The 15,954-nt window shown below is 32.3% G+C and overlaps 1 protein-coding gene across 5 annotated transcripts in view; it reads right to left on the bottom strand.

Moving 5' to 3' along the window:
* LOC129229310 (uncharacterized) overlaps window positions 1-15,213 on the bottom strand; it is a 72,311-nt gene extending 57,098 nt beyond the window's left edge. Inside the window, exon 1 of one of the 5 annotated variants that reach the window (XR_008581080.1) lies at window positions 15,065-15,213. The gene's annotated coding sequence lies outside the window, so the exon portion shown is untranslated. Of the gene's footprint in view, window positions 1-14,382; window positions 14,519-14,962 lie in introns of those variants that run through there. The other 4 variants (XR_008581079.1, XR_008581078.1, XR_008581081.1 and 1 more) reach the window with 4 other exon arrangements.
* Window positions 15,214-15,954: the final 741 nt, after the last annotated feature.

A 15,954-nucleotide genomic window follows, 5' to 3' on the forward strand; every position in this document is an offset into this window, starting at 1 on the left:
TCTTTTTGATTTAAAAAAAAAATAATTGTGAACAAAATACTAATGGTGAATGCTTGCTGTTTTTAATTAAACATGAACGAACTTGTCCCACCAGGCGAACTAACGTGCCCCACCCGTGGGGTCCTTTGGCTCACTTTACAAGGTTCCGTTGAAAAATTAATGTAAAAAAAGTTTATCAATTCGACATTTGAGGCAGTGAGAAGCAAAGGGATGTAAGCGGACATTTTCAAGTTTTGAGTAAAGCGTGTATAAAGATAACATTCCTAGGTAGACTTACATGGAATTTATTTTCTAAATCATGCTATACAGCAGCACCTACCAGGACTACTAGTACTATCTCTTGCCCCAAGACAGAGGACAGGTTCACCTACCATCTGTACGGGTTATTTCCAAATTTTTAATTTTGCCACTTACATCCCTTTGCTTCTCACTGCCTCATTTCTAAAAAATTCTGTGGTTTGGAGAAATGTTTATTGAAACTTACTGTAGAAAATCAAACTGCTCATTAACTTTTTTGATGAGATAAAAAATAATAAGTAAAAAAGTGGACCAACGTGCCCCAACTCCCCCTACTAATAATGTTAATTTAACCTGGATTGTAAGTTGGTTATTTACAAATTTCCTGCATTGTACATTTTCCCTGGGAAGTTAAAAAAAGGAGGAAATGTTCTACAACAAGCAATATGTTTGATTTTCAAAAGCCAATCCATGCTGCTGAAGGTTAATCTAGGAAACCAAAAACGATACTGCTCCATCTGTAGCCGACCTTATGGATTTTGCATCTTCCATTAAAGATGAACAAGAACCAGAAGCACAGCCATCTGTTCTTTCAATATTGCATTGAAGACTGAAGAGCTTACAAATAGTAAAAGAAGATTTTCTTTCTCACAAAGACCAGAGAAAAAAACTTGCTACGTATTTCAATTCTGGAAGATGCTGCAATTACTTTGAACTCAATGCGTAAAAAACAATATTACAGTTACAGACTATTTTCAACCAAAATGATTCACCACTAAATGTGTTAAAATGGTCTAAAATGGAGTGTAGAGTAATGTTCTTTTTGTAAAATATAGATATTATACCTTTTGAAAATCGTCATCTTGATTAGTTTTTTCTATTTGATCTTCGCTTTCAATATATTCTGCATATTTTACGTTTTTTTAACTCAATCCCTTAAAATTGGGGTTTCATTGTATTACATCCTAAGCATTGTAAAAGGTTTGTGAATAAAATTTCTTTATTCTTAATAAAACCTTAATTTGTAAATGTTTAAATGAAATTCTGTGATCATTTTGAGAGTGAGTTTTCAAATTTCATGCATGGTGTTCAACATTGAACCAAAAAAAAGTAAATTCCTAAAATTTTTAGGTGTTCAAAAATGGCATGCATGCAACATCATTGGAGCAACCGCTGAAGTGGCTTTTAATGAGCAGTACCTGGACAACCAAGTCTCGTTCAGCTTTAAAAAATTTTTTTTTGGTCAACTCGTATTTTTTCTAAACTTTCATACTTTTTCAAATCCACTTGAAAAGCATTACGTTAACGAAATATTGCTGTCATCGCCAGTCGTTGGAAATGATTTCGAGAAATGAGAGATGTACGTGTAATCACTTCATCAGCATTATAATCATTTCAGCTATAAGAAGCCTGCAACTGAATATGGACTTCCCCTCCTCCACAGACATCCACCTAGGGAAACTCTGAGCTGGTTGCGTATAAATATTTAACACAAGCATTGTTATATATTTATAAATCATTCAGATTTAGGTTCTTCAACATGTGTGGAATGACAATACAAAATAAGGAGGACAAAGTCATATGAATGTCTAACTGTTTTATTCACACTCCATGGACTGCCTTTCCCAGCCAAAGCATTGGCAACAGTGCATTCGCTACAAGTCGATGCTCATCAATATAAATTACGTTACAACAGTATTGCCAAAAAAGTAGTTTTTTAGACCAAACATGGCAACAGTAAATATGAAAAAAATGCTAGGATTGAAAATGCGCTATGACCTTCTTATAACACTGAAGTACTGAAGAAGATTCAGAATACAATTTAATCAATATTTTGCTTTAAACTTATGTGCTACCTTTTGGTACAGATGTAATAACCCCCCCCCCCCCCCCATTTGGCGACATCCGATTTTTTGCACAAAATTGAAATATTTTGCTCGCCAATGAGGCGATAAATTTTTAAGCATGGCATCCCTGGTGAAACTAACCTGTGGTTGGCAACGCGAAGGCAAACTTGTTCGAACTTTGTTTACTTGGGTTCTTGGTTTTACGCAGGAGAGATACGTGTTGTTTTGTGCAATATACCTTACAGGAATGCTTATTTTGTGTTAGTTTAGATTCAGTAGTTGTGTTTTGAAGTTAAAACATTAGAAAATGCCAGTTTCTTCAAACTTGAAGGTTAATTAAAAGTTAACTCCAACGTGGTGTGTATCTGTAATGCGCCATTGTCAGATGATGTTTTGTTTTGGACTGAGTGTGAGGATTTATACCATAAAAAGGTAGGTTCTTTATTTTAGAATTCACATAAAAATTCTCACTTCGGAAATTCTTTGTTTTTTACAAATCCTTGAGGGGTTCTTGTAGCTTTTAACTTTATTTTTACTGTATGTTAATTAATTTTACAAAAATAGTTCGGTTATTTTGCAGGGGTCTGGCCAGAGGATATTTGGGTCCGTTAGCGGACCCTTCACAAAAATCCGATCAACCAAACCGGACCTTTCACAAAATCCCGATCAAACAAAACGGACCTTTCACAAAATCCCGATCAAACAAAACGGACCCTTCACAAAATTCTGATAAACAAGATCAGATCTGTCACAAATTGTTTATTGAAAGAGCAAATCTGAAAGCAAAATAACGCATATTTCTGTGCATAAACCGATAATTTTTGGAACCTTTTTTTAAGTCAAATTAGATGGATCAGCTTATACAAAATCGGCTAATTTTGAAAAGAAAAAAAAAATCGGCACTCTTGCGATGCTCCTGCAAGCGATAAATAATTACTACTGCCAAATAAATATAATGGTTGTTTGTTTTATCACAGCTAATTAGCAGCGGTGTTGTTGTAAACTTTTTTGAAAAGGCATTGGTAAGCACTTATCTCCGCTCATGATTTAATAAACAATAATAATATATATCTGCGAAATGAACTTAGAACTGCAAAGGGATAGTAAGGGTGAGGAAAAAATATGATCGCTTCAGTTAGGGTTACCAACTTCAAAACTATCACCACTTAGCGTCTGGCGTTGAACCTTTATAATGACTTGATTAGAAAATATTCTCATCATTTTGTGGGCTTGTCAATATTTGCGTTTTTACGGTGCGGTGCGATGTTTAATTGTTATTTTGGGAGAAAATTATATGGGTTTATATTTTTCGATGCCAACAAGGATGATTAACTTTATATAAACTCTTTTAATTACCGTTTTTTTTTTCTTTAGATGTCTACATTTTGAAAAATGCAATCTTTTAACATCCGATATGAGAATCATATTTTTTTCTTTTTTTTAAGCTAACTTCGCTTTATTAGGATTCAAATAAATGAAAAGTCTCTTTATTTCTGTTAGAACTCTCATTTCAAGTTTTTAAAGCAAAATTCCATTTTCTGTTATGAGTCAAAAATTAAAATGCTGAATAGATGGTTTTTTTTATTTTATTATTATTATTTTATTTTTTTTGGGTCAACTGTGTCCACAGATATTGATGATATGTTATCATAGGATTCTAAAATGCAATTTTAAAATAATTTTATCAAAAATATTTCTTTTACAAGCCGTTTTTATACTTTTGATGCCTTCACTTTGAGAATTGCGATCTCTTTGCATCCGCTATGGGAATCCGATTTTTCGAATTTTTGATGATTATTACGCTTTGTTAAGAGGTAAACAATTGAAATATCTTTTTATTTTTGTTAAAATCACGGAATTTATAAGTTTTAAACGAAATTCTGTGCTTTTTAAGAGTGTCTTGGGTCAAAAAGTTGAATGCTGAAACCTATTCTGAATTTTGTTTTATTTATCTATATTTTTGTTACAATTATTTTAAATACTGTACAGAAATATATCTAGTATAATTTCACATAATGCAGAATGGTAGATAAATATTGATACTTGAAAGAGCGATGCCACCCCCCCCCCCCGCCAAATATCAGAAAAAAAATCCAGAATGATTTTCTCGACATAGAAGAGGAAATCACTCAACTTTAAGTTTAATTGATGCAGTTTGTGCCATCTCTAAATTATAAAATTTTGCTTTAAAAAAAAAATTTTTTTTTTTTTTTTTTTTTTTTGCGAAATTTTTTGATTTTTTACAAAATTAATTCATTTTTCACAAAATTATTTGATTTTTCACAAAAAACGGACCCTGTGAAAAATCCTGGACAGACCCCTGTTTTGTTCTAAAAGTTAATTCTTATCGATGCCACGAATTATTTAGACATTAAAGTGCCTCCTTTAGGTACTGAATTTTATGTTAACAATTAAAAGAAGCTGAATTTTATTAATAAATCTGCACAATAATGGTGCATATTTCACACTTAAAACTGTGTCATTATTGTACACTGAACGGAAGGAGCCACCCTTGGGTGTACATACACATGAATATGCATAATATACATAAATATACATAATTGTGACCATACTCCGACTGTAATGTATATTAACAGTCGGAGGGATAACGGGCCGAGCGGAGCGAGGTCCTGGCGAGCCAGAGGTCTCATAGTACTTTCGTAATGAGACCGAGGCAGGGCCGGCGAGCCGAGGTCTCATTACGAAAGTACTATGAGACCGAGGGCTCGTATCCCGGAGAAATGATGAAAAAACAATTAATGCATTAATTTCGACTTGTAATTCATACAATAATTTATTTCATTGTATTTTAATATGTTTACAAAAAACCCCGGCCCTGTACATTTTTAAAGCATATATTCGTGATGTTTTTTGTTGTGCTTTTATGTTGTTTTTATATATACTGTGTTCTGAAGTGCTTTGATCATGTTTTTTTATCTGATTTTTTCCTGTTGGCGCTAAAAAAGCATTGTTAAGAACGATGTATGACATATGTCGTCATACTTCGTTTTCCTGGCGACGCTTTCTTGGCGCCAACAGAAAAAAGTCGCCAAGGGTGGGGTATATCACATCAGTTCCTACCTTTTTGTTTACTTTGGTGAATCGGCTTTGAACCCAGTACTTTCTTCTATACTATGTTACCATTCATGATTTTATCCCAATCGAAATTTTTATTTGGAATAAGTACTTTTAGTGTAGTTGGTCCCTTTACGACAGAAAATGCTACATACAGCATGCTATCCATAAACCACTCCAACAATGTCTAAACAGTCTCAAGACATATGTTTTTTTTTTTCGAAATAAAATTTAGAAGCATGATTTAAAAAACATATAAAACTATTTGAAGTAAAAAAGAAAATAAATTAAGTCAGTAAAGCAATAGTTTCTCTAAAAAAAAAAAAAAAAAGCCTAACATCGGTGCTTATGAATTTTTTTTTTAGCAAAGTGTGATTGAAATGAGCCAAAATGGCCAATATCAGCCAAGCCTGGCAACCCTTACCAAGTTTGAAATTTTAAAGTGAATAGAGACAAATTTTCATTGTTATGATTGCAAATTGCCTGCCTTATGTGTCAATTCACCGTTTTTTTCAAGGCTTAACTTAATTAGACAAAACATGGGCTGATGAGTGCTAATAAGCACGAAACTGCAGTCCTCGGCTGGAAATGACTGAGCTGGTGGTGTATTTCACGTATTAAAAAACTGTTTTTTTTTGTAAAAAAATCGTGTTTTTTTTTTCAGAAAAAACATTGATGTAGATGAACTTAGAATGCAAAACGACAATTAAATCCAAAATTTCATCCAAATCGTTAGAGTTGTTTCTGAGATAAGAAATAAATATAAATATATATACTCACACACCCACAAAAATTGCTCGTTAAAAGATTGGACAGTGGTGATCCCTTGTGACATTGGTGAGCAATAAAGAATGAATAATTAAGTTTCAATATTAAAATACTTAATCGATGGTTTCAAAGTAAATCATAATCTTTTTTAAACTCCATTTAGAGAGCCGCATATTCAAAAATCAAGCCTGGAATTACTAGGACTCGACCGATGCATCGGCGCCGATGGTTCAACAATTTAGCCATCGGCATCGGCGGCCGATGTTAACTTGGAGAAAACATCGGCCCATCGGCCTTAAAAAACATCGAAAAGCCGATGGAATAGGCCGATGTTTTCGAAAAAAAAGAGGACCTTTGCTGTTTTACTTTTTAATACTAAGAAAAGGGAGTTATTGTTCTCATATAAAATTGTTTACTTAAATTTCAGTATGAATTTCTATTTTAACAGGGTGGCAACAGGAACTGTGAAAAAAAGTTCCCTGACTTTTCCCTGATTAAGTTCACCAAATTTCCCTGATTTACGTTACCAATGATAATGGTTTTCTCTCTTTGCTCTACTTGAAATCCATTGTATGTTTGTATAAAATGCAGTATTTTAAATGCTTTAAGTTGTGTAAAGTTGTTGAACTAATGATATATTTTTAAAAGATGCTACTTTTTTAATAAAATGGTTAAAAAAAAAACAAAGTCATTAAAGTCATTTTTTGGGGGGAAAAAACCTACAAAATAGTATATTAAATTTTTCTACAATGGAAAGACTAGAAAATTTAAAAAAAAAAAAAAAAAACTTTACTGCCAGAAACCATTTAGCATAAGAATTTTAAGAAACTTAAAATAAATCACTCTTAAAAACATATGCGTATTTATGATAGAACTAAAAAGTAATTGAAATTATTTTTAACTAAATTTTCAAACAGTATAATAATTGTTGCAAGAATAAGAAGTAATAGTGAAAGAATAGAAGTAATGTAGTTATTCTTATATATCTAATTGACATATTTATGCAAAAAAGATGAAATCATTTGACATCCATTCATAGGGAGCTTTTCTCTAATCAAGAACATAGATTTTAATGAATGAATACAGCATTTTAACAATAAAAAATAAAGATATTTACTTAAGTACACAAGTTAACTCTATTTCAAATGATTTCAATATGTAACGGAAAAAAATCTTAGATTGCTTTAGTAACAAACAACTTTGATATGCAAGAAAAAAAAAAAGAAATATAAAAGCAATTAGTTAATTTCAAAATATATAAAAGAAGAATACAACTTAGTTATAAAATAAAAGAATCACTCTTACGTCTGAAGAAAAGAAAATCTTTATAATCTGCAGTGACAACAAATAGTATAACGGCAAAAAACAAAGTTTTTTTTAATTGAAAGTTCAATTTTAGCAATTAAATTAAAAACGCGAAGAAGTAATAACTTTTAAGCTTTTATAGTATTAATTCAAAAACCTAAGATTTCTTCTTGAAATTGTGATTACAGTATGCTAATTACTTCAAGACAACGGAATAAAGGAAAAGGAGCTAAGGCATTAATGAAGGCTTCCTCTTTGCCTGTATGGTTGTTTATTTTATGTAGCATTGAAAGCGTAAAAGGAAATTTCAAACTAGGTAAAATAAACAGCATAACAAACACAGAAGCAATCTTAGGATGTTCATCCTGTGGGGAATAAGTAAGATTCAATACTTTGACGTTGAGGAAAAAAGATACACAAGTATGCAGCAGTGTATAATAGCACCTCATTAATTTTCCTTTTTTTTTTTTTTTTTTTTTTTTGAACAGATAATTGGCAGAAAACGCATAGAGAATTAGAGTACTTAATTTTGTAAAGAAAAAAAAAAAATTTTTTTCTTCATAAAATCAATTTTCCCTGATTTTTTGTTATTTTTTCAAAATTCCCTGATATTTCCCTGACTTTTCCCTGATTAATAAAGTTCCCTGACTTTTCCCTGATCTCCCTGATCTGTCGCCACCCTGTTTAATCACCCCTGAAAGAGTTTTTAATACTGCATTCAGGTACCAAACAAGTTAATTTTTGCGTTGTTTCTTGCAGCAGGATACACGTATGTATCTCTTATAATTCATAACTCAAAAATGGTAATCTGTAGACGGATACATTTTCCCATGTGGGGTGTGCGTACGTATATTGCCAAATTTCAGACCATGGAAACAAATTTGAGATGGCGAAACCGGTTTTTGTGTCATTTTATTAGATTCCCGTTGAACCGACGGTAATTTTATATTTTTCGATACTTGCAATATGAATCACAGTAATGCAGTCTTTTCTGTATCGCTTCGGCGGAGTTACAAGTTTGAGGCCCTTTGAAATACATTTTGGGGCCCTATTTCTATCACAGAAGTTGTAAAACATTTATCATAAGCATTTTTGTAACTCCTACGGTGCCCCTAAGGTTATGGGGCCTCTCGCGCAATTGCAGCATTTGCTATATTTTAAACCTGCCACTGCACGTCAAAACAAACTCGAGTGAGGGTTTTGAAAGGGTTTTTCTGCTCAATGTTTATGATTATTTTGAACTCTATTTTTACGACTATTTTTTGAATTTCCGAGAACACTTGGGTGCCCCTCCTCCCACTCCCTCAATTTCTGAAATCAAACTCTAGTTGTACTTCTGAGTTGTTTAAATTTAACACCATTCATAAATTTAGAGGTTTTTTTTCAAACTTTATCTATTGTTTAGAAAGAATTCAGAGCATTAATGAAAGAAATTGATTAAAGACGTTTTGAATGGTGACATAATTCGGAAATCAAGGAGATTTTTGAATTTTTTCTTCGGAAGTGCTGAAATAGATTCAGAAACTTTTCCGAGGCGTTGGTGGTAGCGGTTCTGTACTAAAAAAATGAGGCCGAGGTTAAGACCGCAAAGTGTGAGTCACTCCAAAATCAGAGGGTGACCTCCCCTAACTCTCCCTCGTCGTTTCAAGCATTTCTTAAATATCTAGCGATTATTTATTTTGGTTAAGAAATGTCATTTTGCGTATTTCTCATACTTGTTTCATCTATATTTCGTAATGCGCCATCTTTTTTGCATCATTAATAGCGATTGATTTCTTTTCTGTTGTAAGTAACTATTTTTATGTACAGTTGAGTCCCAACTTACGCGAGGGATGCGTTCCAAGACTCCTCGCGTAAGTCGAAATTTCGCGTTGTGGAGAAATATATATATCCATACAAATTTTTCAATGCATACCAAATTCTTTTAGACACTTATAAACACCCCTTAAACTGCTCTAGAGCATTCCTCAACTATATACTGCTTTTTTTTTCATACAGAACTGAACATTTACTGTATTTAAAAAATAAAAAATTGTTTTATTCAACATGAAATACTTTAAGATGTACAAAAGGAATGATCAATAGGAGGGAAAGACACACGGAGGTTAAAACAACATGGTACGCGCAGTATGTAGTAATACAAAAACGATGCAGTATAACAGTACTGTGCAGTAAGATACAGTAACACTATTTAAGAATTAAAAAATGAAGATGGTAATGATTTACGCTCCATGATCAGATCGTTATTCCTATCTAGTACCTTTTTAAATACGGTTGCTTCGCCTTTTCTTTCATAACGTTTCAATTTGTGGCAACATCTCCTCTTCCTGACCTCTTTATTAATACACATTACAAGAGCAGCTTCCATTTTCATAATATTTACTTTGCTAGACTGCTCTGCAAGCTTCAATATTGAAACCAAGTTCTGAACTTTTACGAATATCTTTTTGTTTTGACTTTTAATTGTACGCATGGAAGATTCACTCATACTTATTGTCGTGCTACCGTCGACATTTTGTAGTTAGTCATCGAGAATCTTAGCTTTTTTTTTAATCAGAAACTTTCTTTTTTTCCCATCATCACAAACTTTAGATAAAAGTGCCACCAAGGTACCATTGTATTTCATCAACTTTAATATTGAGAATGAAAAAAAATAATAAATGAAAGATGCGGAGTGGTTATTTGATGCACTAACATAACGATGACTAAACTAGTTTGGTGTGTGAAGTTTGACTGTCAGTGATGCTTAAAGGGATGTAATAACATTCAAATGAAATCAATATTTAGTAGTCAATAACGAAGCTGATACTTCCTTCTAAAAAAATCATGTTGTGGGCGAAAAATTCGCGTTAGCTCTAAAATTAGTTATTTGTGAAAAATTCGCGTTACAGCCATTTCGCGTAAGTCGGATCGCGCTGCAGCAGGAGTCGACTGTATTTATATAAAATCAATGAATCAGTTATTTTCATTTTTTATACGAAAGTTTCAAGAATTTTCTATTATGCAATTTTTTAAATTTCAGAAAATTGTTGTTAAATTGAAAAAAATAATTTGAACTTGTTTGTAAAGCTTCATAAGAGATAAAACAATCAAATTGCTCAATAGTATGTGTGCAAACATGAGATGAAGTAGTATATGTATTCAGTTATTAACTTGTGTAAATATTGAGTTTGTTTATTAAAGCTGCGTTTTAAGAACCTCGCTCTTTTCATTGCTATTTATTTCTTTTTTCAGCAAAAGTTATGCAAACTTCTCTATTCATACACTTTAAATAAGTATAAAAATATTCCTATTTTGATTTAATGTTGTAATTATCTGTTACCTTTTTTGTTTAATTTGATGACTAAAAAATGTCTACGTGCAATATTTCCACTTTAATTGCGTAATTTGTTGACGTTTCATTGTTTTATTCTTTTTTTTTTTTTTGAATGATTAAACAACATAATTTAATGTTTTTTAACCATGTTTAGTGTATCTAAATCCATACATTATTACAATATTACTGAAACCTTAGTTATATGTTCAAATTTAAAAAAAATCAATTGGTTATTAAACAGTCTCTTCGATTTTCTTCGTTTTTTCCTTCTTCCTCTTTTTTTTTTGGGGGGGAGGGGGGCTGTTGTTCTTTCTCTTTCATCATACAGCAGTCAAAAAAGGAGAAACATAACTACACCCTACACAGATTGTACGTAATACGATCCAAAAGTTCACGGCTCCAAAAGTCAGCTTTACCCAGAATGAACCTTACCCAGAATAGTTCACATTACCTAAGCACATCTACCTTCAAAAGATCACCTTGAGGGACTATGTACTTTTGGAAGTGTTCATATAACTTTTGGAAACACTACTGGAAGCCATTTTTCGCTATCTTCTATGATGCAGCTTTATCTTCTCCTGACGGAAGAAAGCGGCGTCCATGCAAATGTTTTTTTACTGGGAACAGGAAAAAGTCACACGAAGCTAAATCAGACGAAACGTTATGTTATTTGTTTGTTATATCAGAGTATTGACCAATCGAACCGTGCGTCCTCAACATGAAAGTCGCCTTCTTCCTCACGATGAAGTTAAAGCTTCAGCGTAAGAGGTGTTTACAGGATGTTGCGAAAAATGTCTTCCAGGAGAGCTTCTAAAAGCTATACGAACGTTGGCAGTGTGCATAATCGTTCAAGGTGACTATTTTGTAAATAGATGTGCTTCGGTATTGTGAACTATTCAGGGTAAGGTTTTATACAACTTGTCCTCGAACTTTTAGATCATACTACGTACGTATGAGTTTTCAACTTACTATTTCATAACGTTTTGGAGTGACGCAAGTTTACGCGCATGAAGACATCACAAGAGAATTTACGATAATGGGGTTGTTTTCTTCAGTCAAAAGTAGTACTTTTTGTCACTGAAATTGATAGAATGAGCAAAAAAAATATATATATATATCATTGACCCAGAAAATACTTTCATTTTCCCCAACAGTTATTTTTTAATTAATTTTTTTAAATGTTGGATTTTTCAAACAAGGCGTGGTCTTGATGACATCACAAATGATGCTCTTTGGCGCATTTTTCTACCACGTTTCCAAGTTATGATAATCAAGAAGCGAATTAAAATTGCGCTCTACGCTTGCTGTCAACCATATCGTTGCCAATACACGTGAGTAAAGATGCGAATTAAATATTTTGTGCTGTGAATGGCAACACTGAATGGCATTTCATCATTTTTGATGTCATCGGACAGAAACGTAAACAATGAAAGCGCACCGATTTAAGTAATTTTTAAAAAAAAATAAACTCAAACAAATTATTTAAAAAATGATCAGATCCTTTGTTTTTAAGCACGCTCTTTCAGAAAAAAATACTTTTAAAATTTTGGAAACGACCCCAATTACTGAGGAGGCGTTCAAAATGGATATTTCGGTCATCTATATGTTCTTAGGTACATACGCATGTACAGATGTGCCGAAAAAACTTGTTTAGTATAAATTAGATGATTATAAAATAGAAATTTAGGTCGAAACCTGTTTTTTTTTTTTTTTTTTTTTTGTGATTGCTATTCCTTATTCGTAGAAAGGAAGTAAAGTGAAATGAGTCAATGATCCTTTAAACCCCTGACAATCTTATTAATTTATTTCTGTTTGATTTTATTTATTTATTTTTTTTTTTTGCCATCGGCCAACGGCATCGGCAATCGGCCATTTGGAGGAAAACAATTGGCCATCGGCCATCTTTGAACAATCGGTCAACAATCGGCATCGGCCCATCGGCCACAAAATTCCATCGGTCGAGCCCTAGGAATTACATGGATTGTTTTTTTTTTTTGGAAAAGGCAAGGAATTTTATTTTTCAAAGTGAATAGGTACCTTGTGTAAAAGGTTGAAAACAGGGTTTGAAATCAGCAGTTTTTAGTCATACTTGGAAACTAAAAATTTTAGTTTGATGACACAGTTTTAATATAAAGTCATAATTTTTGAAGCCAAAATTTTTGAAACAACAGCCATTATTTTAAGCTCAGTCATTATTTTCAACTTGATTCATATATTATGCAGAGAGCTTTGCTTAAGCAATAATATTATTTTAAAATTCAGCCCATACAGAAGATTGGTAATTAGAACAAAAAAACTAGGTACAGAATGATGACTTATTTTCATATTCTAGTTTCGAATGTTTAAGAGTTCCTGCAAATTTGGAAACAATATAGCAAAATTAAAATTTTTAAGTCCCTAGTTCTTTTCAATACCGAAACTGTTTTTGCTGTTATTGTTAAAAAAAAAAAAAAAAAAAAAAAGCTCTTGAACGCTGTTTTAAGCCATGTTGGTTTCTCATTCGGTAGAATTACGGTAACTGGGTTGTGGTATTCCCCATTTAATAATAAATATTTCATTCTGGCAACCCGCTACCTTACCTTGGTGACAGAGCAATTTTGGTAACCCTACACCAAAGCTGATTTGCTATTTGTTTGGCCAATCAGCCATTTCAGAATCTTTACAAAATTGTACAAAAAAAAATACATGTTTTAAAACGTTACAAAATTTATTTGTCCAATAAATCTTTCTTTTTTAAAATTTGATAGAATAATATTTTAAACTTTCTCAAAGGTGATTTTTTTCTGAAAATTGGCAACATATTGTTTTTTTTTCAATTTTCAGATCTTTGAAACATTTTATGAAATTTTACATCACGAAATGTTTGTCACTTTTAACTCTTTTAAGTTATAGATTTAAAAATTAGTTATTCATACCTTTTGGATACGTTTTTGGAATGTGTTCGCAGTAAGTTATTTATTTCATGTTTTATTGTTCTATCTTAAATTTAAAATTTATTAATTATCGTAATCACTTATTCAGTAAGTTAGAATTATAATTTTAGTTATGATAACGTTCTGTGAATGGATATTTTGATGTGATTTAACTTATTTAGTAGATCGTTTTAATTCTTAATCAAACAGTAAGTATTTTTAATGGCTTTTTCTCAGATTAATTCAGACTAATGTCGTGTTCTATCCAATTTTTATTGTTGTTAAAATTTGATAAAAATTTATGTTTCATTTTAATATTCCTTAGGAAATTAAACATGTTGATAGAAAGTGTAACATCATATACGTTATGAACCTTTTCGTTCACATACATCATGATCAGGGGCGTAGCTAGGGGGGGGGGGTTTGGGGGACAAAACCCCCCCCCCCCCCCCCCGAAAAGTTAGTCTCAAAAAAAAAGAGAAAAAGAAGAGAGAAGAGAAAGAAAAAAAAAAGAAGAAAAGGAAAAAATTCCAAGCGATTATACATATACATATATATATATATATATATATATATATATATATATATAATTATATATATATATATATATATATATATATATATATATATATATATATATATAATTATATATATATATATATATATATATATATATATATATATATATATATATATATATATATATATATATATATAAGAAGTAACCCCCCCCCCCCCCGAAAGTCGGGTCTAGCTACGCCACTGATCATGATATTTTATTTCTTTTCCTACAGAAAAAAATGAGTTCAATATTACTTCAATGGGAACTTAAAGAGTAGTATTGGCAAATTTTTATTACATTTTTTTTTTTCGCATTTTCGTCATGGGTTGTAATTTAGTTTTTTTGTACAAGCTTGCTTACTTGCTTTCCACTGCAAAAACAAAAAGGTCAAACTCCATCATTTCGCTATTGTTAGTATCGAATCCAAAACACATTTCTTTTTATGTCTCAAATACTCATCTCTGTAGATACTGTGCTTTATCTTCCCACGTTTAAGTTAACATCATGAAAAATGTTACCTCTCATGTCTTTTCTGCAAACTTGATTTCAAAGTAAGAAAAATAATATAGTTCTGTAAGAAAAATAGGCTCAATCATTTGTTTCTTCCCATATTTTGCAATATTTTAAAAAAGAAAAAAGAAATTTAATGCTTTTTTTTCTTTACGGTTGTAATCAGAGAAAGAAAAAGGTTAATTAACAGTTGTAGTTACCAAGGTGATAGTTTGAGCAATCCGAAGCTCCGCCCCTTGTCTTTGGGTCAACTCTCATTCGATGATTTCTTTTGTTTACATCGTAGTACTTTGTTTACATCGAGTCGTAGGTGCCAAATTTGGCAGTTTTTGAAAAAATACTCCAACGCAACCCGGTTACCGTAATTCTACCTCTCATTCAAGGAGTTTTATTCCAAAATATCAAAATACTCATTCTTAAAAACCCTCACCTCTTTTGGTTGTCGGGTGTGCGATCTATCCGGTCCTTCAAATTTGCCTTTTAATATTCCTACTCCCTAGTTATAACCTACATTATAATTAAGTGTACTCACTTGGTCATGACCTGTTACAGAGCATGGGACATTAAGACAAATAAAAACACGTCGGTCAATGCAGGAACGATCCTGGGTCCATGGTTACCATATTGGCGACTTCATCTATTTCAAGGCGAGTTCTTATCAACATGACGAACATGATGCCAAAAAAAAGTGCGATACCATAAGCAATACAGTTGCAGTTTATTTTTCCTTTTTGGAAACACTTCCTGAAGGAGTATGTTCTTTCCGATTTTAAGTGTACTTTTTTTTCATGTATTTGGTATTTTCAAGAATGGTAAACATCATTAAATGCAAATTAGTTTAAGAAAATAAACTGGTTCGTTCTGTATTCTAAAGTTATATATTTTGAATTATAATAAAACAAACTAAATGACGTTACAGTTTTTCCGCATTTTTTATGAAATTCCATTTGCACCAAAAAAATCTTTCCTAAATCAGAGATGCTCCTCTTCCCCCTCAAGAACAATGACGTCCCCTCCCCTCAAATGCATCCCCTAAGAACGACAAAGACAACTTTTAGCAAACCCTCCTCTCCTACAGTCCCTCCTCTCCCTAAAAATTTCAATCATGCTGTCTGCTCTGAAGTCCCACTCGCTGCACTTTATTTATCTATTTATTTAGAAGCTAGACAGCTTCACACAGATAGAGGACTGCGTGCCAAGCGCTTTGCCTCCGGACACACACAGGAAAGATTTATAACACTAGAGAAAGAAATAGCACTATAGGCACAGGCGGGAATCGAACCCACGATCTTCGGCTTGGAAGACGAAGCTCCTACCACAGAGCTACGGAGGCCCCTCGTTGTACTAACTACCTTAATTTTGATAACATATTAATTGACTTGAGTGCCCACTCAAGGGGGATCGTTGCACGAACCGTACCAT

This window comes from Uloborus diversus, chromosome 9, assembly GCF_026930045.1.
Source record: "Uloborus diversus isolate 005 chromosome 9, Udiv.v.3.1, whole genome shotgun sequence".
NCBI classification, from domain to species: Eukaryota; Metazoa; Arthropoda; class Arachnida; order Araneae; family Uloboridae; genus Uloborus; species Uloborus diversus.